We start from the raw sequence: 22,557 nt of genomic DNA, 5'->3' as shown, positions 1-22,557 counted from the left end.
GTGAGTGTTACAGTGTGCTTCGATTGATGGGGTGGCTGATGTGTGGGAGGGAGAAACGTGAACTCACATCTACTAACAAGGGATACTGGGACTTGTAGTTGGAGGGAGGGAACTCCAACAGGAAATAGCCATTTCACAAAAACATAGCAACAGCTTATGGTGGACTTAAAGGACAGCCATTTATACACAATACAAGAATTCTTTCTAAAAATGTCCAATACTGTCTGAAAGGTAAGTACTAAAGTCACCTCATGGTAAATAACTCTTTAATTAAAATCTAATCTAGAGTGCTCTGGACCTCAGACTGAGCCGAAGGTTAACTGTCCAATAAGACAATGGGGGAAATGTATCAAAACCTGTCCATAGGAAAAGTTGCCCAGTTGCCCATAGCAACCAATCAACTTGCTCCTTTCATTTTTAACAATGCCTCTGTAAATGAAAGAAGCAATCTGATTGGTTGCTATGGGCAACTGGGCAACGTATCCTTTGCACAGGTTCTGATAAATCTCCCCCTATGACCTTAGGCACACAGCCTAGACAGCAGAAGAGTGGCTAGGGACAACTATGTGAATGTCCTTGAGTGGAGACTGAAAGCACAACTGTCATGAAATGTTGGTGCAATAACCTGCACAGAGCCTTTGTACTGTGTGCAGGTGGTGGGTATAGCAATATTTGCAGGCTTTCATGACTGAAAAAAATGCTTTTATTCAAAGCCACTGACGGTCGGATAGGCGTGGCGCGAGGTACGCGATGCCCCACCACTGCCACGCCCACCCCCATGCCTACCCCGTTTGTCAGTGCTGGGACCGCTGTGTGATTGACATACAGGTCCCAGCGCGTGCACCCTTCAGCTAATCTAACCTGCGCGCCGCTGTGTCATCCAGCAAGTGCTCGCTTCTGCCCCCGTCTTCCTCCTCAGTGCGCCTGCGCAGAGCAGCCGCAATCAGGATAGTTCTCGATACTAGGTGCAGAGAGGAAGCGTGCTCTCTGCACCTAGCACTGCGGAGGCGCACTGAGGAGGAAGACGGCATCGGGAGCGAGCGCTTGCTGGATGACATACAGCGGCGCGCAGGTTTGATTAGCTGAAGGGTGTATGTGCTGGGACCTGTGTGTCAAACCCACAGCGGTCCCAGTGTTGACATACTGGGTAGGCGTGGGGGTGGATGGGGCAGCGGCGGGGCATCGCGTACCTCGGGCCACGCCTATCCCTCCGTGTATCTCTATGGGAAAGCCGGAGATACAGCATTCATGTATCTCTGGCTCTCCCATAGAGACACACGGAGGGACGTGTCAGCCATGCATGGTGCTGAGGTCGCTCCATACATGAGAAGAGCCAGGGTGCATGGCACGAGAGAGTGGGGGGGGGGGTCCCTGCGGTCGGACCCTGCGGATAGGGAATAATATGTTCTGTATCGGAGTTCCCCTTTAACAAAACACAATTCCTGAGGTAGGGGCCTCCGTTGTCATGTCAGCTAAATAGGACCCTGCATCACCCCACGTAGGTCCCGATCAGCCCCCCCTAAAACCCACTGGCACCAGTAATTTGCAATTTTAGATGCCGCAATCAACTTTGATCACAGCATCTAAAGTGTTAGTTACTGACATTGCTGTGATCGCCGAGGTCTGGCATTAACTGCATTCTGGCTGCTGATAACAGTCATTACTTACCGGCTTTGAAGCGAGTTTAGCTCCATATCTCACTTAAAAGTCTTTTAGCATCCTCTAGATGTTCAAAAATTATATGTATGCAATAATAAAAATGGACTAGATAAATTGAATTACAAATAAAGACTAAAAACTATAATACTATTACTTCACATTTGACAGGTTACACTGTCATGAATGATACCTCCAAATGTCTGCTGCAGCTGCACTAGGACAGCAGGCTCTCTCCCTGAATATGAGGGTCCCTACCTGCAGCCATGTCCGTCCGATCAGTGATCTGCTGTTTCATGCCTGCTCAGGTGGCTGAAGCAGCAGAATGCAGATAACACTGATCAATGCTATGCTATGGCATAGCATTGAACAGTGTATACAATCAGAATATTGCATATAATAATTCCCTATGGGGACTAAAAAAATGGTGTAAAAATAGTTAAAAAAAATTAAGTTAATAAATGTGATTTAACTCCTTCCCTAATGAAAGTTTGAATCACCCCCCTTTTCCCCATTTAGAAAAAATGTAAACAAAAATAAACCTAAACATACATGGTATCACTGCGTGCGTAAATGCCCAAACTATAAAATTGTAATGTTAATTAAACTGTGCAGTCCATTAAAAAAATTCCAAAGTCCAAAATTGGTATTTTTGGTCATTTTGTATACCCTAAAAATATGCATAAAAGGCAATCAAAAAGTCCCATCAAAACTAAAATTAGTGATAAAAACTACAGATCAATAAATAAATACAGAAAAATAAAAAAAAGTTATAGGGGTCAGAAGATGATAATTTTAAACATACTCATTTTGGTGCATGTATTTATAATTTTTTTCAGTAGTATAATAAAATAAAACCTACATAAATTGGGTGTCCCTGTAACCGTATTAACCTAGAGAATAGATATAAGGTGCAATTTTTACCCCAAAAGTATACTGCTTTGAAACGGAAGCCACAAAAATTAACAAAATGGTGTCTTTTTCTTCAATTTTGTCCCACAAATTTTTTTTGTAGATTTTGTGGTGAAATGACTGGTGTCATTACAAAGTAAAATTGGTAGCGCATAAAACAAGTTCTCATATGGGTCTGTTGGTGGAAAACTGAGAGGAGGAAAATACAAAAGTGCTGTTAAGTGCTGTTTCTGTTAAGGTGTAATTATCCATATGAGGGCTCATTTTTACGCCGTGATCTGTAGTTTTTATTGGAATTTTTATTCACTGCTTATACAGTTTTTTCTCATACATGAAGTTATAAAGAATCTGCAATTCTGGACTTTAGATTTTTTTTGTTACTTTTATGCTATTTACAGTGCAATTTAATAATATATTTAAATAGCTTGGACATTTCCGCACGTGGCGATACCACATATGTTCATTTTTGTTTACATTATTTCATTTTATTAGGTAAGTTTTATTAGGTAAGGGGCTTATTCACATTTATTAACACTTTTTTTGAAATATTTTATTCACTATTTTGTATCACCACCTCCAGTATTCAGGGAAACAATGAACTACAACTCCCATTATGTAAAGTGACAATGCATTTCAAGCTCAAAACCTCCAGGACACTAGGCAAGATGGCACTACAGACTGTGCAGTGCCTTCTTGTCTTGTGTGCAGGAGGTTGTGAGCTTATAATGCACTTTACATACTGGGGGTGGTAGTGCATTGTCCCTTTCCATGCTAGGGGTTGTACTGCTTTAACCTTTTGCATATTAGAGTCTGTACTACAAACTTCAATATGTATGGTGACAAAGCACTACAATCCCCAGCATGTATAGTGACAAAGCACTACAATCCCCAGAATGTATAGTGACAAAGCACTACAATCCCCAGCATGTATAGTGACAAAGCACTACAATCCCCAGCATGTATAGTGACACAGCACTACAATCCCCAATATGCAAAGGGACAAGGAACTACAATTGTTGTAGTGCTTTGTTCCTTTGAATACTGAAGTTCACACATAAGAAAACCACTAAATTAAAACTATTACCGGGGCAGGCAGGGCCGAGGGCAGACAGATCACCGGAGACACTTCAGGAATGCAGAGGGAAACAGGAGCGTGGACTCCTTTGCTGTAATGATGCTGCTGGGGTCACGTGACCTAGCAGACGTGCGCACGTCATTTACCCAGACAGCCCCTGCGCTCTAATGTACGGATCCTGAGAGCAAGAGGACTCCTGGGAGCCTCAGGATAGGTTCAGGGCATGTTGCGCTGGCCAGACTGGAAAGAGAGAGTGAGCAGACCAGAGGGGGAGGGGAAGGAGAAGGAGTGGGGCTCGGGGTTGGTGGGTTATGTGAATCAGGAGTTTTGCTGACAACCTGCCCGGACTTGAGCAGTGCTGTAGATGAACAAAAAGAAAAAAAGGCATTAAAGGGGCAGCTGCAAAAAAGGGCAGGGGCTAGAGCCCCCTTTGAAGCCTATGTGTGCACGTCCCTGTCTGGAGGGCTACAGTTTGGAGACCCCTGATCTACATGAACAGAAAAGAACTTAGGACTCTTTCCACTCACCGGTGAGCTTTTTTAAGTCAAGCGAAATTCCTTCCAAGATCTTATTCATTTCTTTGAGGTCAAATTGCTTCATATCAGATTCTGAACTTTCTTCAGACATCTGAAGAAAAAAAAAAGGATTAACTACAGTAAAAAAAAAAAAAAAAAAAAAAGTGGTGTACTGCTGGGATAATATATGTACATATAGTAAGGAGGCACAGGGATCAGGGGCGTAGCTAGAAACCACAGGGCCCTGATGCAAAAAATTGCCCTGGGCCCCCTACTAACCTTAAAGCTCCTGCGCTCCCTTTATAGCCGAGCCTTAAATACACGGCACTAAGTGTGAAGTGACATGCTTCAGCGCCGTATATTTACAGCATGCCATGTCCTTAAAGGGAACCAATCAGCATATTTTAGCATATATAATGCTTGCCAATGTGTTATATATGCTAAAATCATTATCCACACCATCCCCATGTGACATTTGTGCCCCCAGTGATTGGTAAAGTTATTAAGTTGTAAAGCAGATGGAGCAGAGCAGTGACGCGAGACGTTATTCAAGCCGTTGGGGCGGGGCCACGGCCGCAGCCAACGGAGCTGTTAAGTGAAAGTCCCCACCCAGGGGACTTTACAACTTAATATCTTTATCATCCCTGGGGGCACAAACATCTCCCGGGGATTGTGAGGATAATGTTTTTAGCATATATAACCCATTGCCAAGCGTTATATATACAAAAATGTGCTGATTGGTTCCCTTTAAGGGATAAAGCGGCCATACCAGCTGCGGCGGGCTGGCCAGGATAGTGGTTTGGACGAAGAGGCATGTCAGTTGTCTTCTCAAGTGCAGGGCACACAACACACTAGAGGAGGAAGGGCAGGGGTTCCTGGATGGGGCTTGTGTGTGCCCTGCTCCTTCTCCTCTCCACTCATTTAATGTGGAAAGCAGGGCCAGACTGGGACTAAAAATAGGCTCGGGCATATTAGACTATGCAGCCCATGTCTTTTGGGTGGGGGGTCCAAGCAGTTGGACCCCCACCAAAATAAAATGGTCTGCATAGTCTAAAATCACCTTTGTTCAAGTAGCTTTCCAGCTGTTGCAAAGCTACAACTCCCATCATTCCTGGAGAGCTTCAGACATTATGGGAGTTGTAGTTTTGTAACAGCTGGAGAGCAGCAGATTGGGCTATATTTTGACCAATAACCCCTACGAATCTTTAAGTGACTACAACAATGATGGGAAACAGACAGACTAAACAATGATATGACTCACAGGAGACGTCTTCTCTGTTGTCTTTCCTTTTCTTCTTCATCTGTCCCAGAAGCCAAGACTTCTTCCTGCTACTTCTTCCTCTGCCGAGTCTGATGTCAGGAAATTAGTGGGTCCTCACTTTGTCAGCAGATCCTCTTTCTCTGTATGACAACAATAATTTTATAACCCTGTCAATCACTGCACCCCCTAAATATAATCCTGCCTCACACTGCGCCTCCTAAATAAAACCCTGCCACCACAAAATGTGCCCCCTAAATATACCTCACCAGACTTCATAACCCTGAAAATGACCCTCTAAGTCCCCCTAGACCCATCTTTCCTCTCCTTTAGACCCCTAAGGGCTTGTCCGCACTGCAGACATTGTCCACAGCAGAATGTCCACTTGCAGTAGGCGCCGCCAAGGTATCAGCATTAGGACCACAGGATGTGGCAGAATAAACATGTATATTCTTTGGGCAGATTTCCATTGGCAGAATTCCGCTGCAGTGACTCCCCAGTATGCACAGAGCCATAGGCGTGCGCACGGGGTGTGCCAGGTGTGCCCAGGCACACCCTAATCAAGCCCAGGGGGGCATCCGAGGCCACCACTGAGCAGCCCACAGAGGACCCCCCCGTCACATTCGGGACATCCCTGTGTCCCGAAAGATCTTTTCAGGACACAAGGATGCCCCGGTTACCTTTCTACAGCGGCCCCCGCGTTAACTATAAAAACAAAGGGGCCGCCGGGAAGTAGCGCACGCAGGGACGTCATTGACGTCCTGTGCGTGCGCCCATAGCAACGGAGGAGCGGAGATTGAAGGAAGAGGATGCGCGCGCCGGCCGGAATGGTAAGTGACCAACACAATCTGGCAGCACGTCGTCTTCAGTGTTCCGACTACCGGTCCTCCAGTCCCGGACCTACTGCTATGGTCTATAGGCCATAGCAGTAGATCGTGACCCCGGACCGGAGGACCGGTGGTCGGAACACTGAAGTGGGGCAGTACACAGACATACAGCCTCCAGCCATACACTGTATATGGCTGAAGGCTGTATGTCTGTGGGGAATATACTGCACCTAATGTGGGGAATATACTGCACCTAATGTGGGGAGCTATACTGCACCTAATGTGGGGAGCTATATTGCACCTAATGTGGGGGGACTATACTGAACCTAATGTGGGGGAACTATACTGCACCTAATGTGGGGAACTATACTGCACCTAATATGGGGAACTATACCGCACCTAATGTGGAGGAACTATACCGCACCTAATGTGGAGGAACTATACTGCACCTAATGTGGGGAATATACTGCACCTAATGTGGGGAGCTATACTGCACCTAATGTGGGGGAACTATACTGCACCTAATGTGGGGAACTATACTGCACCTAATGTGGGGAGCTATACTGCACCTTATGTGGGGGAATTATACTGCACCTAATGTGGGGAGCTATACTGCACCTAATGTGGGGGGGTATACTGCACCTAATGGGGGGAACTATACTGCACCTAAAATGGGGAACTATACCGCACCTAATGTGGAGGAACTATACTGCACCTAATGTGGGGGACTATACTGCACCTAATGTGGGGAGCTATACTGCACCTAATGTGGAGAACTATACTGCACCTAAAGTGGGGAATCATACTGCACCTAATGTGGAGAACTATACTGCACCTAATGTGGGGACCTATACTGCACCTAATGTGGGGGAACTGTACTGCACCTAATGTGGGGGAACTATACTGCACCTAATGTGGAGAACTATACTGCACCTAATGTGGGGAACTATACTGCACCTAATGTGGGAGAACTACACTGCACCTAATGTGGAGAACTATACTGCACCTAATGTGGGGGAACTGTACTGCACCTAATGTGGGAGAACTGTACTGCACCTAATGTGGGGAACTGTACTGCACCTAATGTGGGGGAACTGTACTGCACCTAATGTGGAGAGATATACTGCACCTAATGTGGAGAAAACTATACTACACTTAATGTGGGGGACTATACTGCACCTAATGTGGGGGAACTATACTGCACCTAATGTGGGGGAACTATACTGCACCTAATGTGGGGGAACTATACTGCACCTAATGTGGGGGAACTGTACTGCACCTAATGTGGAGAAAACTATACTACATCTAATGTGGGGAGCTATACTGCACCTAATGTGGGGGACTATACTGCACCTAATGTGGAGGACTGTACTGCACCTAATGTGGGGGAACTATACTGCACCTAATGTGGGGGAACTGTACTGCACTTAATGTGGGGGGACTGTACTGCACCTAATGTGGGGAAACTATACTGCGCCTAATGTGGGGAACTATAGTGCACCTAATGTGGGGGACTATACTGCACCTAATGTGGGGGACTATACTGCACCTAATGTGGGGGGACTGTACTGCACCTAATGTGGGGGAACTATACTGCACCTAATGTGGGGGGGACTGTACTGCACCTAATGTGGGGGGACTGTACTGCACCTAATGTGGGGAAACTATACTGCACCTAATGTGGGGAACTATACTGCACCTAATGTGGGGGACTATACTGCACCTAATGTGGGGGTCTATACTGCACCTAATGTGGGGGACTGTACTGCACCTAATGTGGGGGAACTATACTGCACCTAATGTGGGGGAACTATACTGCACCTAATGTGGGGGAACTATACTGCACCTAATGTGGGGGACTGTACTGCCAACCTAGTGTGTGGGGACTTATACTGCCAACCTAATGTGGGGGGACTTATACTGCACCTAATGTGGGGGACTTATACTGCACCTAATGTGGGAGAACTATACTGCACCTAATGTGGGGGACCTATACTGCACCTAATGTGGCGGGACTTATACTGCCCCTAATGTGGGGGAACTATACTGCCCCTAATGTGGGGGGACTTATACTGCACCTAATGTGGGGGAACTATACTGGACCTAATGTGGGGGAACTATACTAACTGTGTGTATGTATATATATATATATACACGCGCGCGGCGGGAGTTTGTGCTTTAGGGTGCACACCCTAATGCAATAGGCTGCGCACGCCTATGCACAGAGCAGCAGAATGCCATTGAAAACAATAGCTAAAACAAAGGAAAGCGCTCCATAGTGTGAAACCGTATAAATGTATGATAGGTGACAGTAAGGGATATTGCTCACCCGCAATAGTTGCACTCAGCCAAGTACAACAATGGTGAAGACATGTGGAGACGTCAAGTCTCAAATCAGGCAGCCGTTCCTGGGATGAAATCAATCGATTGCAAAATTCCTCCAAGGTGAACCACAGGATAAATTAGGCGCCACAAACTTGTAAGAGGCAACAGTTTACCCACAATCGAACACGTTTTGTGGTGAAGACCGCTTCATCAGGCATATCATATGCCTGATGATCCGGTCTTCACTGCGAAAAGCATTGCATTGTGCGTAAAATAAACTGTTGCCTCTTACAAGTTCGTGGCGCCTGATTTATCCTGTGGTTCACCTTGGAGGAATTTTGCAATCGATTGAACACAATAGGACTCTGCTGAAAGCGGATTTCCGCAGCAGAATTCCGCCAGCAGAATGTCTGCAGTGTGGACAAGCGCTAAGTCCCCCAGACTCCTTAGTCCTCCTCCAGATCCTTTAGTTTTCAGACCCCCCTATCTTCCTCCATGCTCCTTTTACAACCCCTCTCTGTCCTCCTCAATATTCCTTGTACAACCCCCCCCCGTCCTCCTCCATGTTACTTTTACACCCCCCTGTCCTCCTCCATGTTACTTTACAACCCCCCCCCTCTGTCCTCCTCCATGTTACTTTTACACCCCCCCTCTCTGTCCTCCTCCATGTTACTTTACAACTCCCCCCTCTCTGTCCTCCTCCATGTTACTTTTACAGCCCCCCTCTCTGTCCTCCTCCATGTTACTTTACAACCCCCCCTCTCTGTCCTCCTCCATGTTACTTTACATCCCCCCTCTCTGTCCTCCTCCATGTTACTTTACAACCCCCCCTCTGTCCTCCTCCATTTTAATTTACAACCCCCCCCTCTGTCCTCCTCCATGTTACTTTACAACCCCCCCTCTGTCCTCCTCCATGTTACTTTACCACTTCCCCCCCTCTGTCCTCCTCCGTGTTACTTTACAACCCTCCCTCTCTGTCCTCCTCCATGTTACTTTACAACCCCCCCTCTCTGTCCTCCTCCATGTTACTTTACATCCCCCCTCTCTGTCCTCCTCCATGTTACTTTACAACCCCCCCTCTGTCCTCCTCCATTTTAATTTACAACCCCCCCCTCTGTCCTCCTCCATGTTACTTTACAACCCCCCCTCTGTCCTCCTCCATGTTACTTTACCACTTCCCCCCCTCTGTCCTCCTCCATGTTACTTTACAACCCCTCCCCCTGTCCTCCTCCATGTTACTTTACAACCCCCCCTCTGTCCTCCTCCATGTTACTTTACCACTTCCCCCCTCCCCCCTCTGTCCTCCTCCATGTTACTTTACCACTCCCCCCCCCCCCCCCGTTCTCCTTCTCTAGCCAGCAAATGCTCCCCCACCCCGCCCGGCACAGCCACTCTCACCTCTGACCCTCCGACCCTCTTCAGCTCCTGTCCACCTCCTCACCTTGCGGGATGTCTTCCTCCTCCTGCGCAGCCGGGGCATGCAACGTCTTCTGCTCTTAAATGGGCACTGTTACCAACTTTATTTTTTGATATGTTGTAGTACTTATGTACTACAACATATCTCTAATATACTTTTATTATTTTTTTTTTATTAAAATTGTTTAATTTACATTTGAAAACCGGCCACTAGGGGTCTCCCTCCTAGTGGCCGGCTGCAGCCTGGCGTGACGTCACGCCTGAAAAAGGACTGTTGCGGCCGGGCATCAGTCCTTTTTCATTCAGCCTGCGCCTGCTCCCTGCCTGTCAATCAGACAGGCAGGGAGCGAGCGCATTGGCTCCTCGGCCACTGGCTGGGAGACCACTCCTCCCGCACATCGCCGTTGCCGCCTCCACCGCCTCTGCCTTGTCGCCGCCGCTGTCCCTGCACGCCCGCTGCCAGACTCTGCAATAAGTGTAATGGGGGGGGGGGGGGGGTGGGGGTTTGTGATGGAGGGAACGGGGTATGGCGCGGGAGGGGGGGGGAGGGGGAGGGAGACGAAGGGGACGGGCTAGCGCCGCATGTAACTAACTAATAGTTTATCTACACAGGGTGCCTCCAGCTGTTTCAATACTGCAACTCCCAGCATGCCCTGACAGCCAATAGATGTCAGGGCAAGCTGGGAGTTGTAGTGATGAAACAGCTGGAGGCACCCTGTGTAGATGAACTAAGGGCGGAAGTCCCCCCCAGCAGGCATCAGTGACGTGGTGCCTTCTGGGGAAGTCTGCCTGGTAGTGAGCACACTGCCAGGCAGACAAAAGGCATTTTTAATATAGTAAAAATTAAAATTAAAAGCAGGGAGGGGGTTAGGGATAGATTGGCAATAGGCAGGGACAGAAAAAAAAATAATAGGATGGTGAGAGCTACTCTTTAAAGCCGAATTGAGAGAGGACCCCTTCAGCGCCACCAGAGAAGGGGGCCCCAAGTTTAACCCATTCCTGCACAACAGACTGCACGTAAGTAAAGTAAAAACTACAATAGATTAGATGAAATATAGAACAATGTACTGCTGTAGATCCTATGCAGACATGATCACCCGCTCAGCAAAAATAATACATCTCTGTGGAATAACTCAAGCTCTGTCTGACTATTCTTTTGCGCCAGAATGTTGTAGCAATGGCTATTCTGTACAGGGTGTACGGACATTTGTGACAATTTTGCATCACTTTTCATTTTTATAATTTTGGGCTGAAAGCATGACTCCTTGGGGTATTTTTTGAATTGTCTCTTTTTTGGTGCATATTTTGGCACATTGGGGGAAATTTATCAGAACCTATGCAGAGGAAAAGTGTGGATGCTGCCCATAGCAACCAATCAAATCACTTCTTTTATTTTTTAGAGGCCTTTTAAAAATGAAAGAAGCTATCTGATTGGTTGTTATGGCAACAGCACCACTTTTCCTCTGGACATGTTTTTTTATTTTTTTTTATTTCTCCCTATGTGTTATAAGGGGTTAATAAAATATACAATTTTGGTGGAAATTTTAGCATAATGACACAGTCATAGAAGAACTGCATCTGAGATATTATACATAGATTGGCAGTTTTCTGGGTTCACACATAGGACCAGATTTATCAATCTGTCTGATGATAAAACTGTCTTTGTTTTCCATAGCAACCAACCAGCTTTCATTTTATCAGATCAATTTGAGAAATGAAAGCTGAGCTGTGATTGGTAGCTATAGACAACATAAACAGTTTGCGTCCTCATATTGATAAATCTGTGCCATAGTATCCAGTCAGTATTTTTTAGCTGAAACAAACCTTTGGGGGAGATTTATCAAAACCTGTCTAGAGGAAAAATTGCTGAGTTGCCCATAGCAACCAATCAGATTGCTTCTTTCATTTTTCAGAGGTCCTTTTCAAAAATGAAAAAAGCGATCTGATTGGTTGCTATGGTCAACTCAGCAACTTTTCCTCTGGACAGGTTTTGATAAGTCACCCCCATAGTGTGGAACCAACACAGAGAAAAACTTTTAAGGAAGCTGTTTTAGACCCTGTATTGGTTAAAAATATTGGCCAGAATATTGGACAAAAAAAAAAAAAGTGTGAACCAAACGCAACATTGTTCTAAGAAGAATCCTCTTAAAATCCTTACTCCGCAACATTTCTGTCATCACAAACACATTCCCTTTAGAATTGAATATGAAAGCTTGTAACAACTGTAAGGTAAAAGAGACTTTGAAATCTCTGAGCCTCGATGCCACATTTTGCTCCACTACCATGAGGTACAGGGTCACTGGGCCTTCTCTTCTCTTCACAATCTCTACACAAACTGTGTGAGAGAAAAAGTGGAGTGATTTTCCCACAGCAACCAATCACAGCTCAGCTTTCACTTTACCAGAGCTCGTTAGCTGAGCTGTGATTGGTTGTTGTGGAAAAATCACTTAACTTTTTCTCTCACACATTTTGATAAATCTGGGCCACTATAACTACTGCTTTGGCAAATATATATTTTCCGTACAATGCCCAAGGCCTACAGCAGCTAAAGAGAACAATGGTTCATGTGTCCTACGCTGACTCTTTACCTTATGTTAGTTAATGCTTATGGGAGCTGTAAAGGTGGCAAGTCCTGTGTATAGAGCTGGACACAAGCAGAAGAGGACTGCAATAGCAATGGGATGCAGGCGGTTTTAAGTCTCGAATGGATGGGAGCGGGAGGTCAAAATTGAAAGTCTAAGTCAAATTATTTCAGAAGAATCTCCTATAGTCCGAGCTAATTTACCCTTATTAGGAGCTTATTAGGAGCTAAAGGGAGCAATAGAAACCTGGCATAGGCAATACACAAAGTGGTAAAAAAGGAGGTAAAAAACACACTTGCAGGTAAAAAACTTGTACACAACACAAATATAAACCCGAGGAATAGAAATAAAATACCAGTATCAAAACCTTGTAGGTTGCACTATATTTAAATATGGTTGTCCGAACTGAAGTGACTGCTCGGCATGGCTACCTTCAGAGTCGGTGAGAAATCGTCCTGGTCTTAGACAACAGCTATGTTCAGGTATATACAAAACAGCCTCCAAAACAGCTTGTAAATTAGCGCAGGTTTTATCAAAATGTGTGAAAAAAAAAACAGGAGAGATTTTCCACAACAACCAATCACAGCTTAGCTTTCACTTGAAATATATCTCTAGTTTTTCTCTCATACATAAATGCAATGGTTTAGTACGTACAGGCATTTCTGGACCCTTTTTTACAGGATTTTTTATTTTACCAATGTCTGATAGGCTAAGTTTCCACTTGCTTTTTTCTGGCAGTTTTTGGAATAACGCCACTGTAGTTTTTGAGCCAAAGTTAGAAGTGGATCCATAAGGGAGGAGAAGTGTACGTTCTTCCTTTATATGTCCTATTCCTTTTAAATACATTTCTGGCTTTGGCACAAAAACTACAGTGGCAGATATCCAAAAACTGCCAGAAAAAAACAAGTGGAATTCTAGCCTTAGGCCTTTGGAGGCATGGTGGGGGATGGTTTATAGAAGAAGAACTACAGTGGTCCCTCAAGTTACAATATTAATTGGTTCCAGGACGACCATTGTATGTTGAAACCATTGTATGCTGAGACCATAACTCTATGGAAACCTGGTAATTGGTTCTGAAGCCACCAAAATGTCATCCAAAAATAGAAAAAAAGTCAGGATTAAACAAAAAAAAAGTAGATAACTAATATAGATTAAGCAAATCCTTAAATATAAAAGTAAGAAAGAGCTACTGGAAGCTTTAAATCACTGTTTATGTCAGTGTTTCCCATCCAGGGTGCCTCCAGCTGTTGCAAAACTACAACCCCCAGCATGCCTGGACAGCCAAAGGCTGTCCAGGCATGCTGGGAGTTGAAGTTTTGCAACAGCTGGAGGCACCCTGGTTGGGAAAGCCTGGTCTATATAGAGGACAGGAGCTTCTTCAGGGGTTCTCTACAGTACACGCTAAATGTAGCCACCCTCATCTGGTGTCCAAAGGAGCAGCTAACCCTGGTACAGGTAAAGAGTACAGAACATGTAATACCTCCCTGTACTGTAGGAGGTGCTACCAGACAGTCAGTGCATGCACTTCAGTAGTACAGGTGTAAATGCCCATTCTGATTGGTCAGTTCTTCCAGCCATTGATACGTTTCACAGATCTGGACTGTCTGTACATTGTATTTTGAGTCTGGTTTCAAGTTACAATGGTCCAGAAAAGACCATTGTATGTTGAAACTATTGTATGTTGAGGCCATTGTAAGTTGAGGGATCACTGTATTCAGCAAGGTTTTGGAAGTGAGTCAGTCACTTAACTTGGGTATGAGGGAATATGATAGAGAATTTTAAATACATAAAGGGAATCAACACGGTAAAGGAGGAGAGCATATTTAAAAGAAGAAAAACTACCACAAGAGGACATAGTTTCAAATTAGAGGGGCAAAGATTTCTGCAGTAATACTTTACTAAGAGCGTAGTGGATACATGGAATAGCCTTCCTGCAGAAGTGGTCGCTGCAAATACAGTGAAGGAGCTTAAACATGCATGGGATAAGCATAAGGCTATCCTTCATATAAGATAGGGCCAGGGACTATTGATAGGATTCAGATTATTGGGCAGACTAGATGGGCCAAATGGTTCTTATCTGCCAATACATTCTATGTTTCTATGGGGGAGATTTATCAAAACCTGTGCAGAGGTAAAGTTACCCATAGCAACCAATCAGCTTGCTTCTTTCATTTTACACAGGCCTTGTTAGGAATGTAAGAAGCAAGCTGATTGGTTGCTATGGGCAACTGGGCAACTTTGACTCTGCACAGGCTTTGATAAATCTATGTTTCTAACTTCAGCATCCCCTGGCTGATCATGTAGCTACAGTTAGAGGCCCAAAAAAGAATCAATCATCCACCGTACATCTCTGCCTTTAATAGAGAATGTGCAGCTAATAAGTGATAACACAAAAGGCCTGCAAAAATGATGCAGTAATAGTTCATGCAACCCTCCCAGCCCTGACATGATGTAAGCTCAGGAGGTGACTGGGGTATGACATTACTTATACAGTGATCCCTCAACTTACAATGGCCTCAACATACAATAGTTTCAACATACAATGTTTTTTTCTGTAGAAAAGATAGAAGAAAAAAACAAGGATATGCGCCCCTAGTGAAGGATGTTTATAGGTGAGATGAAAACAGGTTAAGTTGTAACACTCACCTATTTTTGTTGTGCTGAGAGCACAACATCTGTGAAAGCCTTAGGTGATGTCTCAGGTCTGCAGCCACGGTCCTCTGGAACAAAGGTGATGTCCCAGCAGTGTAAGTAACAAGGAAAAAAGCAAAGTTGGGCCGTTGGTGGCGCTGGTCCTGATGGAAAGAAAGCTCTGTAGACCCTTCTCAGTGTCTAAACGTGGTTTTATTAGCACAGAAAGCAACGCGTTTCTGGTCCGAACTGGACCCTTCGTCTGGCAGTGTGCACACTGCCAGACGAAGGGTCCAGTTCGGACCAGAAACGCGTTGCTTTCTGTGCTAATAAAACCACGTTTAGACACTGAGAAGGGTCTACAATGTTTTTTTCTGGACCATTGTAACTTGAAACCAGACTCAACATACAATGTTACAGACAGTCCAGATCTGTGAAATGTGTCACAACTGGAGGAACTGACCAATCAGAATTGGCATTTTACTGGTAAATCACCTCAATTTCTGAAGTGCCTGCACTGACTGTCTGTCTGGTAGCGCCCCCTACAGTACAGGGAGGAACTACACGTCCTGTACTACTCTTTACCTGTGCCAGGGTTAGCTGCTCCTTTGGACACCAAGTGGCTCCATTTGGGACACTGTGTGTACTGTATAGGACCCTGAAGAAGCTCCTGTCCTCTACATAAACTATTGTTTCCCAACCAGGGTGCCTCCAGCTGTCCGGGCATGCTGGAAGTTGTAGTTTTGCAACAGCTGGAGGCACCCTGGTTGGGAAACACTGACATAGACAGTGATTTACAGCTTCCAGCAGCTCTTTCTTACTTTTATATGTAAGGATTTGCTTTATCTATATTAGTTATCTATTTATTTTTCTTTAATCCTCACTTTTACCTATTTTTGGAGACATTTTGGTGGCTTCAGAACCAATTACCAGGTTTCCATAGAGTTATGGTCTCAACATACAATGATCATCCTGGGACTGATAAATATTGTAACTTGAGGGACCACTGTATATACACACATATATCACTTATACAGACAGACATTGCCTATATACATAGACATCACTTATATACAGAAATCACTCATGTACAGACAGACAGATGTTACTTACACAGCTTACTTGTCAGTCCTCTTCCTCTATACAGTGTTGCTTGAGGACCTGCAGTCATGTGACTCATCAGTAACACCTTAAAAGGGTGAGGCTAGGTTTCCACTTTACTTTTTTATTTATTTTTTTTGCAAAAAAATAAAATAAAAATGGCCATTCTGCCACACTGCGGCCAGATGTTAGATGCAAGTCAATAGGGAACTGCAAAATGCCATATCCACTTGTTGTTTTTCAGTTTGGCGTTTCTTTAATCCTTTTGGCGTTTTTTTTTATTTATTTTTTATTATTTGCAATTTTGGGCTCCCTGGCAGTTTTAGAAAAACAACATCATTTTGAGACTGGCGTTTTTTCGGGAAAATCTTGGCGTTTTTCCTCCATAGAAGGCTATGGGAGTAAAATGCCACAAAAAAGCCAAGTGGGTTTTAACAGTGGCATTTTTGCATCCGGTTTTTATTTTATTTATTACTTTAGCAATCTAAAAAAGGGATGGAGTTAGCTTTTTTTTTTTTTATTCAATTTCATAGGTTACCAGAAAAAAAAAATAAAAAAAAATACAGTAGGGATGGTAAAAATTGTGGGGAACAAAATTTATATTTTTTTGAAGATATTTTTTTTAATTTTCAACTAGGGAAACACTTATGTGAGTGGGCAGGGACTGAAAAATGCACCTGACAATATTAAAGGGGTACTCTGGCGCTAAGACATCTTATCCCCTATCCAAAGGATAGGTGATAAGATGACTGATCGTGGGGGTCCCGCTGCTGGGGACCCCCGTAATCTTGCATGCAGCACCCCGTTACAATCAGCCCCCGAAGCATGTTCACTCCGGGTCTGATTACTGGCGATCACGGGGCCGGAGCATTGTGACGTCACAATGCTCCGGCCCTGGGATCGCCAGTAATCAGACCCGGAGCCTGTTTGCTCCAGGGACTGATTGTAACGGGGTGCTGCGTGCAAGATCCTTTGGATGTCTTAGTGCCGGAGTACCCCTTTAAAAATGGCTTAGGGGGCCATTTGATTTTTAAATTAAATTTATTCTTCTATTTTTTTGTTAACTTTTTTATTAATAATGTGTTTAATAATGTATATAAAGTCTTCAATACAGAGAGTGCCAGCCAATCACCGCTCTGAGTGGCAAATATGATTCAGTGATGTGAAGTTCTATTGACATCACTGGCTGGCTGGGGTACAGAGCAGAGATGGGGAGTGCTGCAGTGCCGCCCATATCTCAAGAATATAAGGGCCTATTGCAACGGGTCTCAAGAGTGAGACCGGGGGCGATCTGTCCCTCACTGCAGGTACAACATGGAGCACACTCTGTTCCATGCTGGGAGTAGTAGTAGGAACAAAATAATGTGTGGACTTATAGTTTAACCCCTTAAGAACACAGCCCATTTTGACCTTAAGGACACAACCAATTTTATTTTTGCATTTTCGTTTTTTCCTCCTCGCCTTCTAAAATCCATAACTCTTTTATATTTTCATTCACAGACCCATATGAGGGCTTGTTTTTTTGTGTAATGCCATCACTCATTTTACCGTTAAATGTATGGTAAACCCCCCAAAAATGTTTTGTGTTTGGAGGGGTTTTGTTTTCACGTTGTTCACTTTACGGTACAAATTACATGTTTTCTTTATTCTCTGGGTCAATACGATTGAAATTATACCCATGGTTACATACTTTTCTATTATTTTACTACTTTAAAAAAATCTCAAACTTTTTTTTACAAAATCAGTACATTTAAAATGGCCCTATTTTGACCACCTCTAACTTTCTAATTTTTCCTTATTCAGGGATGTGTGAGGACTCATTTTTGTGCCATGATCTGTAGTTTGTTTGTGTATAAGTGACTTTTTTATCACTTTTTATAAATTTTTTTGCAATTTGATGTGACCAAAAAGCTAAAATGTTGGACTTTTTTTTTTTTTACGTATACACCATTCGCTGTAGGAGATCGTTAAAATTATATTTTTATAGTTCGGAAATTTACGCATGCGGCAATACCAAATATGTTTATTATTTTTCATTTTTTATGCTTTTTTTTATTAAAATCGGGTAAAGGGGTGATATTTACTTTTTTTTACATTTATTTTACACTTGTTTAGTCCCCATAGGGGACTATTTATAGCAATCTTCAGATTGCTAATACTGTTTAGTGCTATGCAAAGACCTAGCACTGATCAGTGTTATCAGTGATCTTCTGCTCTGGTCTGCAGGAAGGCAGATCAGTGCCGAAGACCCCGGGAGATGGATGGAGGCAGGTGAGGGGACCTCCGTTCACCATCTTGGCTGATCGTGGCAGTGCAACAGATGATCAGAAAAGGAGCAGAAAAATACGGAACCTTGTGTAGGCGCTGATGGCAGAATCCAGATCATTCAAGATCAATTGTGTCAGAAAAAAGTGCCAGGAGGCACTATCTTTATTAACAAACTTCCAATGACGCGTTTTGGAGGGTATTTCCTCCTTCCTCAGATTGGCAAGGACGAAATACCCTCCGAAACGTGACATTGGAAGTTTGTTAATAAAGATATTGCCTCCTGGCACTTTTTTCTGACACAATTGTGTTTTGAATGATCTGGATTCTGCCATCAGCGCCTACTCAAGGTTCCGTATTATTCTGCTCCTTTCCTTACCTGCATGGGAGTAAGATTCTATCCTCTCCTTGCAGTTCGCTCCATCTCTACACCAAGTACCCCTAAGGGGTGATATGCCTGTTTTATCCTCTGGTGAGCGACTAATCTAAAGAGACCTCGCTACTCCAGTCCCGGCCGGGACCCTGGTGTCTAGGATGAGGCTGGGTCCACACTACGTTTTGTCCCATACGGGAGCGCATACGGCAGGAGGGAGCTAAAACCTCGCGCTCCCGTATGTGACCGTATGCGTTCCCGTATGCCATTCACTTCAATGAGCCGACCGGAGTGAAATGTTCGGTCCGGTCGGCTCATTTTTGCGCCGTATGCGCTTTTAAACCGGACCTAAAACTGTGGTCAACCACGGTTTTAGGTCCGGTTGTAAAAGCGCATACGGCGCAAAAATGAGCCGACCGGACCGAACGTTTCACTCCGGTCGGCTCATTGAAGTGAATGGCATACGGGAGCGCATACGGTTACATACGGGAGCGCGAGCTTTTAGCTCCCCCCTGCCGTATGCGCTCCCGTATGGGACAAATGTAGTGTGGACCCAGCCTTAAACACGAGGCACTGTCCTCTCTCTTTTTTCTCCCTCTACGGATGATCAGATCAGCCATTTTAAGTGCCGCACTGCCGCAGATGCCGTGATCTGTATTGATCAAGGCATCTGAGGGGTTAATGGTGGACATTAGTGTGATTGCTGATGTCTGCTATTACCAGCGGGTCTACAGCTGCTGACAGCCACCGGAAACCGCCATGACTGAAGCGAGCGCAGCTGTTCTCGCTTCACAGCCACGCCGTAAATGTACTGCGCTGTGCGCGAAGTATCTTTCTGCAGTGCTGTACATTTAAAGCATGTGTCCTTAAGGAGTTAAAAAAAAACATTACACTGTAATGATTTTACATTAAATAGGCTTTATATACATTATTAAATACATTATTAATAAAAAAGTTTACTAAAAAATAGAAGAATACATTTTAATTTAAAATTCACAAAAATCCCCTTTGCCATTTTTCATATTGTCAGGTGCATTTTTCAGCCCCTTCCCGCTCAGTTAAATGATTCCCTGCTCAGAAAATTTAAAAAAATAAATTGTTCTGAAAAATATAAAATTCATTTCCTGCAATTTTTCTCATCCCTACTGTATCTTTTTTTTATTTTTTTTATTTCATACCCAACAAAATTCTTAAAAAACACTAGCAGGGAAACTGCCAAATGGGGGGAAAAAATGCAATGTCCACACAAAGGAAAAACGCCAGATAAAATGGCAGAAAAAAATGCTAAAATGCAGGGAAATTGACTGGTAGTTCTGGCATTTTTTTGTTTAAAAAAAAAAAAAAAAGCCAGAAAAAAAACCTCAGTGGAAACCTAGCCTGATACTAATTAAAATGATACCACATTATACTGTTTGCTGATCCACGCCTCCATTCTATTATAATCCCTAGTCTTCTGGATAAGGAAATTACCTGCTTGCTGCATAGGGGGTGTTTCTAAGCTTCCTGTGCACAGTGATTTCCGGCATCATTATTTTCACGTCCTCCTTTGTGCTGAGCTTTCTATACTGTAAAGGGGAACTCCACTCTGCAGCATAACACCTCTCCTCCAATTGCACAATAGCCTTGACCACAGCCGTTATGCTGCAAAACTGGAGCTCCATTCTGTAGCACAGTATGTGCAGCAAGAGGCGTGACAATAAAATTGGTGGCGGTCACTGTGCACCATGCAGGTCAATGGCATATCCAGAAGACCTGGGATTATAATGGAATGGTTGAAACAACCCCTTTTATAAAATTAATGTGTCTTACTCCAGCATGATATACCTTAACCCCTTAAGGACACCACCCATTTTGGCCTTGTGGACGCAGCCAATTTTCAATTTAATGCGTTTTTTTTTCCTTCTTACCATAAATCTTTTATTTTTCCATCTACATACCCATATAACTGCTTGTTTTTTTTTAATGGCCAATTGTACTTTGCAATGACACCTTTCATTTTACCATAAAAACAGAAAAACCCTTACATTTATTATTTATAGTGGGATATTGAAAAAGAAAACCACAATTTAATTTTTTTTTCAGGGGTTTTGTTTTTACGCAGTACATTTTATGGTAATAATGACATGTAAAATGTATTCTGTAGGTCAATATGATTAAAACGTATGGTCCTGAAACGTGTCCAGCCATTTATTGCCATTTTGTTACAACCACCATTACAAGTTTTAACATTTTCAGGCCGAAATGCAGCTTCATTATACAGGTGCCTGTTGTCAATCATCGAGCGATCACTCGTCTACCACGAAGACGCCAGTTTGCACATCCTGCAAGTAATACCACTCTTTCCTGTGAAGCTCTATCTGCTGCAGCCCTCATAGCAGTGCCCGCATTCCCATCTGGCAAAAGCATGAGGAGCCAAGCACTAAAGCCATGTGAGGTACCAGCAGGCAAGGACCAGCCTGCATCCTCAAAACATCAAGGTTAGGTGAGTGGCGCATAGCACCTTTTCCAAAGTGACTGGAGATTCCCATTTGGTAAGTGGTGCATAGTACCAACATGTGTACTTACAATCATATGACACCAGAATTATCGTTACTTTATTTGTTATTATACCATTTCTGATTACGTTCGTTCACAAGGGCCCTGTGATCTGTGCTAACCCTTTAACCACTTAAGGACCAAGCCCATTTTAACCTTAAAGCGCAACTGTCATGACATTTTAGTGTAATAGCCTTTGTACTGTGTGCAGGTGTTGTGTACAGCAATTATTTTACCTCATATTTGCAGGCTTTTGTGACGCTAAAAAATGCTTTTAATCAAAGCCACTGACTGTCAGATAGGCGTGGTGCAAGGTATGCGATGCCCCGCCGCAAATGCCCACCCACACGCCCACTTTGTATCTCAGTGCTGGGACCGCTGTGTGATTGACACACAGGTCCCAGCGCATGCACCCTTCAACTAATGTAACGTTATCCTCCCGCCAGCGCTCGCTCCTGCCGCCGTCATCCTCCTCAGTGTGCCTGCGCTGGGCTAGGTGCAGAGAGCGCGGGAGCGAGAGCTCGCTGGAGGAGCAAGTGCTTGCTGGATGACACTCAGCAGCGCTCACGTTACATTAGTTGAAGGGCGCATGTGCTGGGACCTGTGTGTCAATCACACAACGGTCCCAGCACTGAGATACAAAGTGGGCATGTGGGTGGGCATGGCGGCGGGGCAATGTGTACCTCGCACCACGCCTATTCGACCGTCAGTTGCTTTGATTAAAAGCACTTTTTAGCATCACGAAAGCCTGCAAATATGAGGTAAAATAATTGCTGTACACAACACCTGCACACAGTACAAAGGCTGTGTGCAGGTTATTACACTAAAATTTCATGACAGTTGCACTTTAAGGACCAGGCCAATTTTTTTTTGCGTTTTCGTTTTTTTCCTCCTCGCCTTCTAAAATCCATAACTCTTTTATATTTCCATCTGCAGACCCATATAAGGACTTGTTTTTTGTGTGACCAATTCTACTTTGTAATGAAACCTCTTATTTTACCATAAATTGTATGGCGAACCCAAAAACATTTTTTTTAGGGAGCAAATTTAAATGAAAACAACAATTTTGCACATTTTGGAGGGTTT

The sequence above is a fragment of the Hyla sarda genome, chromosome 4 (genome assembly GCF_029499605.1).
Source record: "Hyla sarda isolate aHylSar1 chromosome 4, aHylSar1.hap1, whole genome shotgun sequence".
In the NCBI taxonomy this organism is placed as follows: domain Eukaryota; kingdom Metazoa; phylum Chordata; class Amphibia; order Anura; family Hylidae; genus Hyla; species Hyla sarda.
The sequence above is the reverse complement of the archived record's forward strand: the minus strand, read 5'-3'. Positions refer to the sequence as shown.